Source organism: Anas platyrhynchos, chromosome 10, assembly GCF_047663525.1.
Source record: "Anas platyrhynchos isolate ZD024472 breed Pekin duck chromosome 10, IASCAAS_PekinDuck_T2T, whole genome shotgun sequence".
Lineage (NCBI taxonomy): Eukaryota > Metazoa > Chordata > Aves > Anseriformes > Anatidae > Anas > Anas platyrhynchos.
The window spans coordinates 21,898,772-21,915,446 of NC_092596.1; the positions used below are offsets into that span (position 1 = coordinate 21,898,772).

The window sequence follows — 16,675 nt, forward strand, 5'->3', positions numbered from 1 at the left end:
ATCTTCATAAACTTCAGTAATCTATCGTACTCTACTGGAGCACATTGTGTAACTGAGGGTGGAATTTTTCCCCAGTGTATCTCCTAGATCCATTATCTTTTTATTTTTTTAATGTACTTTCTAGGTTCTTTTAATTGTAGAAAATAATCATGTAGAAAGTTTTGCTAATGCATACTGCAGGCCTTGGTAATTTGAATGTATTTTTATTCCCTCTCAAGTAGTAATCAGTTTTCCTACAACTGTTCTCTGCTTTTCAGGATTATTTAGTGTCAGCAGACTTCCATTCTGTTGATTTGCTTTCCTAAGTAGAACTTCTAGTAGAAATAAATTACTCTATAACTAATCCTACTTGCATATTTTATCAGCATTCTTTCCATCATTTTTTTCCTTTGCATTTATTTTAATCTTGCCCGTTAAAAATAATATAGTGATTTAATGATTTATCATGTCAGGGTTTTCTTGTGCCACTCAAAGGTAATGCCTGTCTGAATATAGGAACAGAATGACACCCTTGCTTGGAGTAGTTGCTTTATGTTTATGCAAAAAAAAAAAAAAGCATTGTTTGGAAAAAAAAAGGGGGGGGGGGGAGGAATACACAGCAGTGAACCAAAGCTCAGTTTCAAGTTTGCACCAAGTTTATTCCATTGTTTTATATTCTAGTGAATAGAAAGCAGTGAAACTTTTAAGATTATTTTTTTAGAAGTGCTTTATTTTGCACTATTTCCATTTAGAGATCCCAGTGACATGCATTCAGCATGGTATGACCATGCTGTGAGTACTTACTTATATGAACTCAGTATTTTTGTACACATAATGAACATCTGGTGACAAGACGCTCAGAGCAACAACAACAAAAAAAGAAGAGGAGAAAGAAAATCAAAAGGCTGTAAAATCTTTTGCATGCCTGCTACTTTTATGACTTAAAATATTTTTCCTTCAATCAGTGCATCTAGGGAAACTTTTTTTGATGTAACAATCAATTTTTAACAAGGAAAAAAGTCTGAACTCATAAATATTGTATGTATTAATTGTGAAGCTTAATGGAACATTTTGTGTTTCTGAACAACTCGTTTACATAATTAAAATCTCCTTTGATCTGTTAGTAAATGATTTAATCTTAATGCTCATTAGGCTAAATGGGTCTTCTATTCAATTGTATCAAGATGGTATGGAAAATTCTCAGACCTTTAGAAAATATTTGTTAATTGTTAGGTAAACACAGAAACCTATCTGCAACGAGATATCTTTTATCTCAACAAAAGTATTTGAGTCTAAAACTAATTCAGATTAAAGCTTTTTTTTCTGCTTTTGTCTGACAATATTGTTTAAAGAGCAGTTCACTGAAATAAGTGTTTTGGGGGTGGATTGTTTTTTTTTTTTCAATTTATAATCATTAACTATTTCACTACAAAAACAATTTAGTCCTTGAAAATAAAACAAGTAAATAAATAATGTGGGGTGGATTCACCTCCAACCAAAATATGAATTTGTGTATGTATAAATCTCTTAAGGGAGACTAGTATCTTCTTTTAGGTCCCACTTAGAAATCCCTCTGCATAACGCAAAGCTCAGTAAAATCTGGGAAATACTCAACAAGATTTTTTTATTTTTTTTTTAGTATAAAAGTAATACCATGTACTATCATGGAAATGTTAATGTGACAAAGATTATCACCCATAAGTGTTCAAGGATACTTGTATCCTTGTATAGGATTCTTTCTTAATTTTTTTCTCTCTTAAATGCTAAGCAAAAAACTCTTATTCAATGTAAGGTGCTATAAAGCTATCTTGCAACTTCAGACAAAGTTGATAAGCTTGTCTAACAAATCAGTTTCCTTATGTCCTAATCCAAACAAAAAAAAATTAAATATTGGACAGCAGGGTAACAATATTTTGTTTTCCTCAAAAATGCTAAACCAAATAATTTACTTTGAAAATAATCTTTTTTCATTATCCCATCTGTAATTTTTTAAAGCCACTTTTCATTCCCATGGGAAGCTTTTTTCTTTTTTTAAAAGGTAAGAATTTTAATTAGCTCAGGTGGTGCAATAAACACAAACATCTGTGTCCCTTTACTGAAGGCCATTCTCAGTCCTTCCCCTTTCTCAAGAACAAAAGTATTGCACAGAAATGCTCCAGTGTCACCTTGGTGAGAAGGTAAGTGACTGGTGTCCACAGCTACTGGCTTGCTCTCAGACTAGCATTTTGCTACAGCACTGGATTGTAGAGCTCGTCTGAAAATATTGAATGAGAGCAAAGCAAGCACACAGACATCCTGCCTTTTTCCCCAGAGACATTTCTAGCAATCTGCAGTTTAGGGACATCTTGAGCCAGAAGGTTATATCCATATTTAATTTTTCTTGAAAGTGTTATCTCCCATGAAGTAATCCATGGAAAACATATTAATTGTGCTATTACACAGATGCAAAACCAGTTAGGATGAAATGTACTTTTGCACACTAAACATTGAAAATTAATATTTGTTTAATATTTCCTATGACTAATGAGTATAGATAGTATAGATGTCCCTGCAGTATGCTTTGAGATGCTCTCTTTAACTGTTTCATTTATTTAAAAATAAATAAATAAATAAAAATTGATGTTAGAGTTTCATTTTGAAGTTACAACATTGTAATCTTAAATCAGAATTGCCTATTTCAGAAGGGCACCTTATATCAAAGTAAAGCTGTGTTTTTACCAAGCTAATTCTCATAATTTAAGAAAAAAGCAAAATCTGTCTTGGTTATAATGTTCAGTTAACTGAACTATTACTGAACAGAGTTCCTCTCTATGACATTTAATGTGGATTATTTTATGGTGAAATTTCAGAAGATTTACTACTTTTTAATTCTAGAAAAATGTCACTTATTTTAACCAGTATCATCTCATTAAAGTTCTTCCAGATTTGTAAAAAAAAAACAAAAAACAAACCTATTCTATTGACTACAACTCAGTCTGTGTACAAGCAAAATACTTTTTGCTTCAGCAGATTTTTTACTTTTGTAATTAATCAAGTCTCAAGTTTAAAGGCTAAAGCTTTTTTTTTTTTTTTTTTTTTTTTTTTTTAATCAAAGCAAAACTTGTCCCTCTGATACCTCTGATATCAGTTTGAACTAAAGGAAACAGTTTTTTGGCTCTGGTGAATGTTGAGGATTTATGCAGCAAAGTGCAGAGATCCAAGGAAACACGTCTCTGTCCTCAAAAGGATTGGTCTAATATATGTGCAAACAGTATGAAATACACATTTGCAATGGTTTGATTTGGCATTGAGGTGAGGATGTGTAACATTTTCAGAGTCACCCAAGGGATTTGGGCCCCTAAGTGCTCAGCTTAGAAAAGTACCAGTAGTCTATATGGATGGTCTGCAATAGTCATACTACCTTGTATCTGAGAGATCTTAATGCATATATTGGCTATTACTTGCCTTTAAATTTGAAACAGACAAAGGTATTTTAATGTGAAAAACAGACATGAAATATTTTTTTTCTCTTTCATGTTTCTATAGCTTGACTAAGCATTTCCTCCATCATTTACTCATTTTAACTACTGATGATAATGTGAAAAAAAAAACCTGCATGAGCATCCCTTAGATCCTCATGAGGAATATGGGACATTCTTCTCATTCCAACAATGTAAATATAAAAATACCCACAAACTAGAGAACGGGATGAAGTACGCTTATTCCATGTGACTGTGTATGGCCTATGATACGGTATTATGATAAGCATATAACTATTGGGGAACAAAAGAACTGAACTCTCTTAGACTAATAAAGTCTGAAAAACATTTGAAGACTTTTTCAGTAATATTCTGATCAGTTTTTAATTTCTGTGTAAATAAGCTCTGTGCGGTTTATTTGGAATTATTTTTGTTGGCCAGAGGATTTTGTAGTAAGACATCTGGGGTGACAATGTGTTTCTGAACAAGACATCACAGTTTAATTTTCTTTTCATGCATGTGTGTATGTTGTGCAATCTCCATTTCACATGCCAAGTTGCAACACATCTTCCATAAAACAAGTCTAATGCTGTTGCTATAAAAATATTACAGAATTAATACATAACATTTATAATCAGCCTCCTGAAACATTATCTTCATGTACTTTGATCATGGAGAAATGATACTGTATGTATCAAATAATAGTGTATTCGTGATGAAACTATATGGCCAAATTTAAATATGCTTAAGAGTTCAAATAAATGCATAATAAATTGTGAATTTAGTAATACTGTATCGATAGAGTGTCATGTAATTTTTCACTTCTAACAATGTCTTTTTGAATTATATTTCTTTCTCTGATCTCAGTGACAATTTGTGGCTTTGTAAAGGTGCTTTGTAAAAATATTTTGAGTAAAGTTCAATGCAATGCACATTGCACAGTGGAAATATTCTTGGATATATGTTAAAGAAAAGTGTGTTTCAGAAATATTTTCATATATTTTCAGTCTAAATATATCATTCTGAACTAAAGTCAGTTACATTTTTTTTTTTTTTTACAAATAAATATTTTCACTCTCTTAGTGATTTTTAGTTACCTGAATTCCTTGAACAGCCACACTATGTGAAGGATGGTTATCAGAATAGCTTTCTATATTGAAAATCATACGAAAGATATATATGCATGCTATTTCTGTACACCAGATGTTGGATTTGATTTCTTGCATTAAAAAAAAAAAAAAGAAAAAAAAGAAAGAAAGAAAGGAAAAAAAAAAAAAAAGAAAACTAGAAATTCTTATTTCTGAACCACAGTTTATTAACCAAGCTATAGGGGCATAAGAAATTGAACAAAATAAAAAATGTGTTTGCGAATTGTAACAATTCCAACAGTAAAAAAAAAGACATCCAGAGAAAATAAGCCAGTGATTTTCAACACAGGTGAATATTCATGCATTAAAAAAATAATAAAAAATAAAAAATGAATGATCAAATACAATTTGATATAAAAAAGATAGGCAGTAGTTTAAAAAGTGAGCTTATTCAATGGATATAGTCCAAGAGTGCCTTGTACGTAAGAATTCAAATCAGAAGGATTCTCGCTAAGAAATGCTTGTTTTCCTGAGACGTTGGGGCTAAACTGTTTTGCACACGGAAAAGAATTTTTTAAGAGGATATGTACAAATATAATTTTTTCTACTATTTTATAAGCAGTCATGGAAATGCTTGATCTTTGGAGGTCTAACACCAGGCTTTTCCCCTGAAGACCTGGAAAACAAAGGGGTGCTTAATGTAAGAGCTTGGGTTCACTCAGAAATAAACCAACCACTGCAGGGAGGAGTGCCAGCAAGATGGTTAATAGTCACAACAAAAATACTAACAATAGTGGACAAATACCTTTTATCTGCCTTCAAAGTTAGTGGTTGGAGATGGTGAGACACTTAGTCTCTTAGTTAAGGGTAACTTTCTCATGATCATTGTTCATCACTAAAATTTCCAATTTCCCTTAATATTTTCTCATTTCAGAACAGGTTTGTTATTGGCAAGTGAACGACATGTTATGAGAGAACATTTCTGAAGATTAGGCCAATGCTCATAATGAGATGAGCAAGCCCAGACTGATACTTCTCCAGAATATTTTCCCACCTGTCAGCAGTTTGCCACTCCAAGACTTCATGACTCAGATATTTGCCTTTATATATATATATATATATAAAGGCAAATATCTGATATATATATATATATATATATACACACACACACATTATATATATAAGCTTTAATGGATTTCTCCTCCGTGAACTTGATAGGGTTCCTCAATAGGCAAGTTCTGTCTCACTCAAGTCATGAGATCTTAGCACATGATGGTACAGTGTAGTTTACCATTTGGTCAGGGCCAACTAGTGAAAGGTACTAATCTGCTAGTTGGTACTTAGCAAGTGGATACCTTGGTACCACAGTCATTTGTGTCCAGAGAGCAAAAGCTGACTTTGATGTCCCTGAAGGCTTCACTTCTGCATAAACTCACTTTAAGAGATAACTGACGGAGCTGCAGGCATGCTGGAGGCTGACTGTGTCAGATGCAGAATTACACCAACATCAAATTTCCACAGCATGGCACATGCCCAGGTTCCTGATCAGCATTGTTTTAGAAATACAATGGCAGCATTATTTTTCTAACTTAGCATTAGAATTTTTCATCGTTTTATATATTGCTATTTGCATTAAGGTGCAAATTCTGATTAATGATATAAGCATTCTAATTGCTTAAATGGAAGCTAATGTTCATTGAAAGAGCTAACAGACAATTTATAAGGTTTCATGCTGCTACCAAAAGAGCGTTATAATATAGTAGTAGGAAATATTTCTTTCCAGTCATCATCTACATTTTTTGTTTACAAGCTTTTTTTTAATGGTAAAAGAAATCATGGTGTATTTGGGATTGAAGTTGTAGAACAACTGGTAAATATGAAGAGAAGGACTGTCTAATCATTATTCGTCAAGTATGGTGGAGATGTAATAAGATACTCTAAATGCTTTTACCTCAGTAGACCTATGTTAGGTGCCTGATACAGTGATGTGCCACGAGGTTGTGTTATTCAGAGGAAACTTTTAAACTGGCTCCCAAAGTCATGCAGATTCTTAAACATTCCTATGCAGTGTACTTTCCTGCTTGTGTCCTGTGAGGTTTGTCCTTTCATCAGTCCACTTGTCCCTTATTTTCCATCAGTTTTAGGAGGTTTTATTTGTCAAGAAAGAAACAGATACTTTAGATAGTATCTTAGTGCTTCTGATTCTCACTTAAAAATTCTCAATTAAAAGCCAGAGGAGTATTCTGAAATCATTTGATGGCTCCTAGTATATTATTACTCTACGGATCAAACTGCATTAGTATACTGCAGTCAACCAGCCTTTTGTCTCCTGGCAAACAACTCAGTAATTAGGATTTCATGGTTCACAGTTAAGTCCTACAGTCTGAGGCTGGTGTTTCTTCTTTGGTAACATAACCTCATGTAAGGGAAGCGTGGTTTTACAGGTAGAAGACTGAAACAGAATTTCAAAGTCTCTTGTCTTTTTCAAAATAGCAGGGGCACCAAGAAGAGTTTGAATGTAACTTCTTTTTTTCCTGAAATGGAACACGTATTCCTGAAACATAGCACACTATTAAAAGAACTTGCAATATTTTGGGGATATTATGATTAAAATATGGCCTATTTTAGATAAATTACTGACACATCAACAACTGATGCACTGAATTGCAGATTACTTTTGAATATACAACTATTTTTAATCTATAAAGATAGGAATTATGATGGATAAATAGCTTTAGTTGACACTGTATCATTATAGGGTGCTCCCATTAACTCCTGTAATAATTCATTCTTCTACAAATGACACCTCAGACTACATGTATGTATACATACCTATCATTCAACTTGGCCAGCAAGGTTCATTTCTCACGAATGGATGAAAAGACGGAAATTAGATTACAAAATGGCAGTATCTAGGAAATGTTTTACTAATATGAGAACCTTGTAAAAGTAGTCATCTGGTAAAAGTAATGGTGACAATTTACAAAATAGATAATGGGAGATAATTTTCCATAAAAGTAGGGGACAATGCTGAGGAACTTCAGGAATACACTGAAAGAAAAACAGCTGTTTAGCAGGATTTGTAGCAAAAATAAATAACATTTTTAGATAATAGTGGATGTTGTTTAAACACGTGACAAATCAAGGGTAGAATGCTCAAGTTTTCTTATTTTTCTTTAAGAAGTTAGTACATTTTATTCCCCTCTTTTAATTTAGTCATGGCAACACGATTTCTTTTTCAGGCAAGTTTGCTGTTGGTCACTGTCATAGGGCAAGGAATCTTGGAAACATATCCAGAATACACAGCAAAATATTCATGCAGGCCATTCTGTTATATTGGTCAAAAGCCAGTGCTGCATTTGTAATGACAAAGAAAGTCTTTTCCTTTGATATTGGAATACCTACTTCTTTAGCCCAATCAATGTGCTCCACACGGGCACTTTGTGTAACACAGCTGTCAGCAGTGGCAGACAGATGAATCACCTTGACACTTCCACTTTACTACAGCACCTAAATCAAATGCATCTGTAAGGGTAGGCTATAAACTGTGCGTCACCTGCTTGGGGGAGATGGAGAGTGAGTGATGCAGATGACACTGACATTTCCTTCATAAGAAAAAGTAACCTAGGAAGACAATGCTTAAACCAACATGTGGAAGAGACTTTAGTGAAGTTTTGTTCTTGACTACTGAATAGCTGTATTTCTCCAGAAACTCCATCAGCCAGATTTTTTGTGTTCCCCCTCTTTTGACTTGTCTTAATGATTAAATAAGACTTCATTATAATGGCTAATCTGTAAATTAATTCAATTCAATATCTATCATTTTACTTAAATCAGAAGGAGCAAAGGGGAAGAACATCAATATTGTAACAGGAGTAGAGCTCAAAAATTTCATAAATAAATGACCCATCTGTACATAACAAATCCCCACAGACTATATCCCGTTGTACAGCTTTTCAATTTAAATAATTGACTAAATGAGCATTCCTGAAATAAAACAATCTTGCTTAGAGGATTCCAGGAGAAGACATTGAATAAAAATAAAATTTGACTTCAAGCCACTTGGTTTAAAAAGCAGATTTCTATTCAGTCAGGCTTCACAGATGCATTGAATCTTTGCCTAGGTTGATAGACTAACATTATGTCTGTGCAAATTAATATAGTACAGAATATATTTCTTTTATCTGGGAAGTATTTTAACATTAGGATCTGTATGGGAAAACACATATATCAAATACGTTTAACTTTTCTAAAGAACTCCTTTAAAGCTGAGAAAGTTGTCTCATCTAAAGCAAAAATATTTTGTCAGTTGGGATTCTACTGATCCAGTCTAGAAAATCTTTTAGAGGAAACCAGATTGACTATAATTTTCTTTTTAATTCATATTAGCCAGTGTACAGTCACTTTTTTTTCATATTTGTTAAATGGTTGAAAGAAACTCATTACTACTTCCCTAGATTCACAGCAGCCTTTACAGTATTAAAAAAAAACAACAACTTTTCAAAATAGAAACTCTGAAGCTGTTCACTTGCGATAAAGGTAAGCATAAAAATATGATTTTTTAAATAAATTGTTATATTCTCATTTTGTTAGACTCCAGATCAGGTTATAGTTATTTCTTTCTAATGTTTTAACCCTCGAACAACAGAACCAAACCAGAACCAAATATGCAAAACAAGAAAAAACATGCTGTTTCTTAACCTAGGAAATTTTCAGTCTGTATCAGGAAACTTTAAAAGCTCCACAGTTCATCCAAGGGGAAACAATATCAATGGCTTATAGGGAAAAAACGATGTAGTGAGTTGATGGTAAAAAATGCTCGGTGAAAACCAAAGAGGATTGGAACCACAGTGATTTTTTTCTGGATTTGCAAATATATACTTAGACAAATATAGGCATTTAGCTATAAGGAATAATAAAGTGGAGAATTACTATAGCACACAAAATATCAATCGGGTTATTACTTATGCTTATATGCTGTAGAATTTGTCACTTCCTAGTAAGGGTCTGTTAGAAAGAAGGAAGCATTGGTTATCATAGTAGTTTAGTTATTCTGAAGAGAGCATATTCCTTTTGAAAACTGGTATAAGTACAGCCTAAAGGGCTTACATAGATTTAAATATTTTACAGCTATCACTAACAGCTGCTATCACGATGCGCTCACTTAAGTGCTGTGGCTTGGCATGTTCATCACAGCACAACGCCTGTGTTCCCAGGTTTGTACTTACCTGGCAAACCACAATAAGCAAAGAAAGTTACTGAGGGACACACTGCCAAAGCGAGGGACAGCAGGTGGGGTGGGATGGGGGTCAGAAGGCCTTACTTTATCTCTGCATTGATTAAGTCTTTTTATCAATGCTATTGACCTAGCAGTAGGTATAGTCTCTTTTTACTGTACAGTCTCTGCTCAGTTCTTTGAGGTCACAAGAGGAAGAAAAATCAGCTTTACAGGTGCATGTTATTAGACACACAAAGCACTTGTTAACAGAAAGTATGAGATAGCTCACATTTATCAAAATTATCTCTGACATTTCCTTTTGCTCAGCTGAAAACAATATCAAAGCTCCCAGAGCAATAAGTAATGTGCAAGGCGAAAACAAAAATAGAAGTGTGCATATATATATATATGTGTGTGTGTTTTTATGAAGAACACCCAAAGGAATATGTAGTGAATAGGCAGTGTTTCTGGTAAACACTGTTTTTGTTCAATGAGACATATTTTATATCTCTTTATTTTTAAAAGTAGATTTAAAAATTTTCTAGACATATTTCACATACATTGCTAGATCCTGTATCTCTAAAAACATGAAAGTCATATAATTTTGATACTGGACAATCCTGAGAACTACTGTTGGGTTATTTGCAGGGCAGACATCACACAGTAGGCAGGAAAATATGAATGTGGCCATTATTCTCCCATCTGTGGTATCGGCCATGAGGCAAAACATAGAGCTTTCAGGTGTGAGCAGTCCAGCCTCAGTTAATTACTGGTCCATATACTGAGACTACAAATAAAGGTGCGTGCTAGCAACAGTTACAGAAATCATTTTTTTTTTGTCTGTTAATGATTTACTAAAATCTCAGTTTGTAAGAGACCTTTTTCCTCCTTTGAGACTGCTATTGTGATACTAATAATTTATCTGTATGTACTTTGTTTATGCACTAATTATGTGCTGTTGCTACAAAATCTAACTTGGATAACTGATTCTCAAAATGATATGCATCGATAAATAAAATATAGGACCTAAAAGAAAAGAAGTGTTGATTGCAGAGAGAAGGCAAGATGAGCTTTAAAAAGAAGTCGTTTAGTAATTGTATGATGTATTAAGGCTAATAAATCTGCTTAATTGTCACATTTGCCTTAAATTAATAATTTATATCAACATTTGGTGTGGGCAGATATGATGAATATTTTTATGTTGCGATAATCCTGGTAAGTGGCACTTTGAACATTTTAAAAAATAATTAATCGCAAGTCTTGTCTGCTTTTGCACATTTCTGGTAGTAACTGAATAAGCACAGGTGAGAAAATTTCACAGAAACCAGTAGGCAACACAGGGCTTAAATCTGGTAAAACTCTTTGCGTGTATTTATTGCAGCAATAAGGAAGATGAGTTTATAACATGTCAGGTTGTGTCTGTTGCTATGGCGAAGTAACTCCAACATCTGAACGTGGCACCTACACAACCCGTTAATCTGAGAACTTTGCCACTGGTAGGCTTCATGCTTCCTGGCTGGCCAGGTCTGTGATGCTGAGGAAAGCTGCTCCCCTCACACGAAGGGATCTTTGTAAACTGGCTGCATTTGCTGCCGTCCTTCGGCAGTAGCGGTACCCCCTGTAATGCCTAAATCTCATTGCAGTCCCTTCCCATCTTGTGCTCTTACCATAAGCACAGCGCAGATAGTTTAAAAAAAAAAAAACGTTTACATATCATTTATGATAAAGTAAATGCAATGCTTTAAAAATAGTAATTTGTTTATCACAGGTTTACATGAAACCTGTTTGGAGTGATCCATACGTTACTGTGCTTCCTTCACGCTGGCCTACTGAAACTCGTGGCTCTTCTGCTAAATGGCCTGACTCTTCTCCTGCTGTTCCCCTCCTCCTCCACCTCGCTTTACATCTTAATGGTGTACATCTGTTAGTGGACAGATTGCACAAGATGAACATAAGGCACTCTTTTCCAGGGTCAGCTAAATTGCCAAGCTAGGTCCACTTAGGCTATTGAAATGTATGTTCAAAATTCCAGAAATTCTACTAATGACAGATATCTCTGTCATATTATGCTGCATAATAATTATACTTACGCATGCCTGTGTGAGGTCAAAATAAAAACATTGTTTCAGTGGCAGCTATATATTTGTGTGCATTAGAATTATGTGTAATAATCAAAGTTGTTTTTCTTGCGATCTCAAAAATGGAATTTTTCAAATTTTAATATTCAAATGTACTTGCTTTAGAATAACAAACATGAAGTTCAGGAAGTTTGGAGTGAGCAGTTTTGTTTGGGGAATATATGTTTTTAGGCATTACTCTTTAATATTCTGGCTATGCTTTAGAAGTCAATAGATTTTAACAATTAGGAAAAGATACCAAAAAAAAAAAGGGTTGGGGGGGGGGGTATCTCTTGGCCCATGTTGCTGTTCTTTGTAGACATGTGTTTTCCAGGATTTTTTTTATTTTTATTTTTTTTACTGTGGAATTAGTGTATAGTAACAAGGCATTGATTTATCTTGATTCTGTGCACTTTGGAGTCGGACAAGGAACTGTTGCAACACATGGCTTTCAAATGAGTTGATTGTAGACATATTGTCTGTCAGTCAAAACTACAATATTGTAATTAGAGTGGGCCCTGTCTCTCCATACGCACTTCAGATGGTAGTGAAATAACCTCAGGACTGAGTTGTGTGCATTCTCCCATTCATTACATCGTAGTATGATAGTGGTGTTTAAAGCTGACATCCTGCTGTATGGTAAATGTTAGCTATTACACAGTTGGAATTACTGCAAAAAGTCATATTTTAGTCTGCCCTTCTTGAAAAGGTGTCATATTTTCGAAAGCTAAATAAACACAGATATAATATTATCCAGTAACAATGCATCTAATTCATGTCCATGTGTTGGAATAGCAAAACCTAAGAGATTTCCTAAGAAAAGGAAGGGTTCTCAATTTGTCTCTGGATCTGGGAGCTAACTTGGCAGGTCACTCTACATACAGCAAATGGGAGTTTATTACTGGTGAGACAGAAATTTTGATTTTTGTACTATTGTTGCTAGAAGTCTAGGTGCACAGCTTATGCAGAGCAAACTTGAAACTGAGGGGCGGGATATTCAGAATGGCTTAATGTGTACATTATGTATATACAAGGAAATTTCTGTCTAGGTGCCTCAGAACAGAAGCAATCTTCTGGGAAAAGGGGAAATCTGATGTCATGAAATGAAGCTCCCTGAGGTCTGGTCATAGGTTTTGTCACCTGCTGCAGTACATGGTCCTGAACAGTCCCATCTGTCCTTGCCATAGGCTGGCAGTTCTGCGAGGAGCACATGTACCCGCCGGACAGTGGCATTGCTAACAAATCAGTCTTGGGTTGATTGGGATTTGCGGGAAAGTTACTTGAAAAGTAGCACCATATGGAAAAGTGCTCTATTTGTAGTTCTGAAAGTTTTAATGGTTCACTCTCCTGTAAATACTGAGTCGGTCAGGGATTTTTTTTTAAGTGTTGTGCAGCATAAAAACTACCGATTTTTATTTTTCTGCTCTGAGTTACTTTAAACAAGTCAGCCCTGGATTTACTAGCAGGGGACATAAGAGAGCAGAGAGGCACCAAGGAAAGGAAAGCTGTCTCATTCGTTGTCAGCACAGCAAGCCGTTAGCATAGCACTCCCCCAATGCAACCCCATCCCATCTGACCAGGGCTGCGCTTACCCCTGCAAGCCAAGGAATTCTTCATGTCTTTTTAAAATCCCTACAGGATGCTTATGCTTTAAGAGTAACAGGTTCTGCATCTCTGTGTTGATTATTACAGACTAAAGCTGTAATTTAATACCTATGTAATAAAATCCCTTTTGCTCTTTGTATCCATAGGTAGGGAAATGCTGCAACAGTGATACGTATGGCCTCCATCAAATGCTGCAAGGAAAAGAAAATTCTATTTTCTTCACAAATGCAGGCATTTATTTATTTTTTTTTTTAACCAGTCAAATAAGATTTTTTCCTAATATTTTTGAAAACTTAGAAGTATTGAAGTACTTCTTGATTTTATCGTAACACATTTACTAAGGCCAAGATGAGTGTTTTACTTGGCCTGATAACTGACTTGGAAATCTGGCTTCTAATAGCTATCTTTTTCTGAGAGGAAGAATCCCTGACAATTTTTAATCTTTAGTCATGCATAGATAGGAATTCTTTAATCCTGCACTTAAAAAGTAAATGTTGCCTTAAGCACTATAAAAGTATTTTTAAAATCAAAAACAAACCTATGTACTCTACTGGTATTTTGTGGAAGTGACACAAGTGGATGGTGATGAGAATATGTTCACCCTAGCTAAAGCCCAAGCTTCCATATTTGTTTGGTGTTGATATCTGCCTGTATGCTTTACTGTATTTGACTATCTGAACAGGTGATTTTGCACTAAAGAATGAAGCACTGCCTCCTAAGCCTAGCTCAGGGTGTCTACAACCACAGCAAAAAGCATCTGCTGCTGAATTGCCCATTAACTTCTGATCCCTGTGGTAATTTACTCTTAAAGTGATAAAAACCAATTCTGGCCATTAACATTGTCCTAATTGTTCCAGCCTAGTGGAAGACTAAGTTTCAAGCTGCCTCTGCTGCTGCCTTGCCAGGATAAGCCCCAGAAATTCCCTACCAGCGCAGACAGAGGAGGTCAGAGAGAGCGCAGGTGCTTCCGATGATACTACAGCAGCTAGTGCTCTTCATGGGGTTGTTTTCCTGTGGTTTCTGGTGTTGCCAAATAACTATTAGTGATCCTCTCCATCTCTAATACACTTTTGAAGGTTGATCTCTAACTCTGCTTCTTTTTTTTTTCATGTTTGAAAGACATTGATTTGTTGTCTTGTTTCTCATGGAGCTTGAAATTACACCAGTAATGCCACCACAGTGCAAGAACTGCTCACACGTACACCTTGGTGGTACGACTCTGGTGCCCAGGGACAGTGTTATTTATTAGTAATACTTAGGTTATAAGCTGTTGGAGAGGAAGGGGGGAACTTGTGAATGTAATAAAGATTCCTGTTATCAAGTGGAATTAAAGTGGAATGTTTGTGCTTTTCTATCCCAAATTCATAGTTGGCTTAAGAGTTTCTGGCTTATTTGAAATCAGTTCTTCCATTGCATCTTAATCTATCCATTAATTCATGATCTAAATGCAGTGGTGCTTTTCAATCTCAGTGTAGAAATTAGTGTAACCTTGCTTCCATTTTGAAGTTGACAAGAATTTAAGTATTTTTATAGTATATTTTCTTCTTGTGCAGCTCTCTCCCATTGGGCTTTGTGATGGCTTTAGACATAACAGCTTAAGTAAGAGTTTCCTTTCTTCAGAGATTTGAAAATGTGCACAGATCCTGATCAACATAAATTAGCATGGCTATGCCTTCTGTTATCAGTTATTTCAACTATATGAAACAATCTGTCTCTGTTTTAATATAAAATAAGATGGTGTACACGTTTACAGTACATATCACTACCAGACATAAGCAAGAATACCTGTTGAAAGGCCCTGTGAGTAAAGACAGCCTGTTAAGGATCTTTTTATGCATGAGAGAGGAAATGTCCATGTAGTCACTGAGTTTGTAGAAATGTGTGTTGCTGGTGTGGCATACAAAACAATATTTCTGCATTGTTACACAGTGGGTTTTTTTCTTTCTTTCTTTCCTGAGGGAAAAAGGTTGAAGTGGTGTTATCATGTCATTATAATCCACAGGAATTTTGACAATAATGCAAGCAATTCACGATAGGGTTTATGCTGGAATCAACACAAACGAGAAGGTAGCAGCTGAGAAGTGTGTATGTGACTCCATTGGTATTCTCTGTCCCTTTTCTTTATAGAAGTCTCGGGAAAGGAGGTTGCTGCTACTATTATTAATCTTTATCTTGTGTTGGCACTTAGCTATCAGAACGCCACTGACATTTGATGGGGTCTGGAACAAATTCTTTTGTTGTAATAGAATTTTTATGTCTCTGACTAGTCAAGGAAAGAAAGAAGGAATTTTGTGAGCAGAGAGTAAATATAAAACAGAACTTTTATTTTTCTCCAAACTTTATTTTGCTTTATATCTAAAGGATGTCAGCAGCTCAGAGGAGCACAGCTTTCCATCAACATTCCTCACTCATTGTTTGAAATCTTTACTTCTATCTGTGATTCATGGTTGTTACTCGATGAGGCTGTGTGTCACAGTCTCACTGACTGCTTTACAACTCACGTTAAGGAGGGAGTTGTAGGAGAAGGCGTACCTTCTTAGTTACCCAAGATGTAAAAGATACAAATTATGATTCTACTGAACACATATGCATACGCTTTTGCATACTTCCTATAAGTTATTGTGCCTGGTTACTGCCTAAAGACCTATGCCAGGTCACAGGCATAGAAAGTAATATGCAAGGATGTTGGTGCAGAATGCGTGTGTGTTTTGATCCCTGATGGGCTTTTGCAGTGAGTAGAATCGGCTGGGGAATCCTTCCGAGCTGTGCTCTGTCTCTTGCCCTGTCTTCTGCTGTGGGAAGCTGGGCAGGCCACAGAGGGTAGCCTCATGGCTTTCTGTCTCTTTTGAGACACCACCACTACAGAAGAGACAGGAGCTGTAGGAGCAGATGGGGTACTTCATCTGCTCCTCCTTCTTCAAACCCATATGTAGCTAAACACAAAGGGAAGCACCATGGAGGCTTCACAGAAAATGTACTCAAGTCTGGGAGAATAATGGAGGCTTAGCTACTGAAGGAGAAATAGTAGTCTGTCTTTTGTTGGAGATCCTCAAGCCTTGTATGGGGAAAGATGTATAAGCATGATGAGTGAGAGCTTCTGAAAAGTAAGCCTTACGTAAGCAAGGAAAACACCATTATATTTCCAGATCATCTCCTTTATCCTTATCTCGGTTCACTAAATAGATTGTTTTGCAACAAGACTTAAATGTC

The 16,675-nt window shown here is 35.3% G+C and overlaps 1 long non-coding RNA gene across 6 annotated transcripts in view; it reads left to right on the forward strand.

Annotated features, from left to right (window-relative positions):
* Positions 1 to 16,675, forward strand: part of LOC106014542 (uncharacterized) — a 144,517-nt gene that overhangs the window by 54,044 nt on the left and 73,798 nt on the right. For 2 of the 6 annotated variants that reach the window (XR_011811647.1, XR_011811645.1), the window contains exon 1: positions 2,062 to 2,156. The exons of 2 other annotated variants lie outside the window; for them this stretch is intronic. This is a non-coding gene — a long non-coding RNA (uncharacterized lncRNA). Of the gene's footprint in view, positions 1 to 2,052; positions 2,157 to 16,675 lie in introns of those variants that run through there. 2 more of the 6 variants (XR_002398575.4, XR_011811648.1) reach the window with 2 other exon arrangements.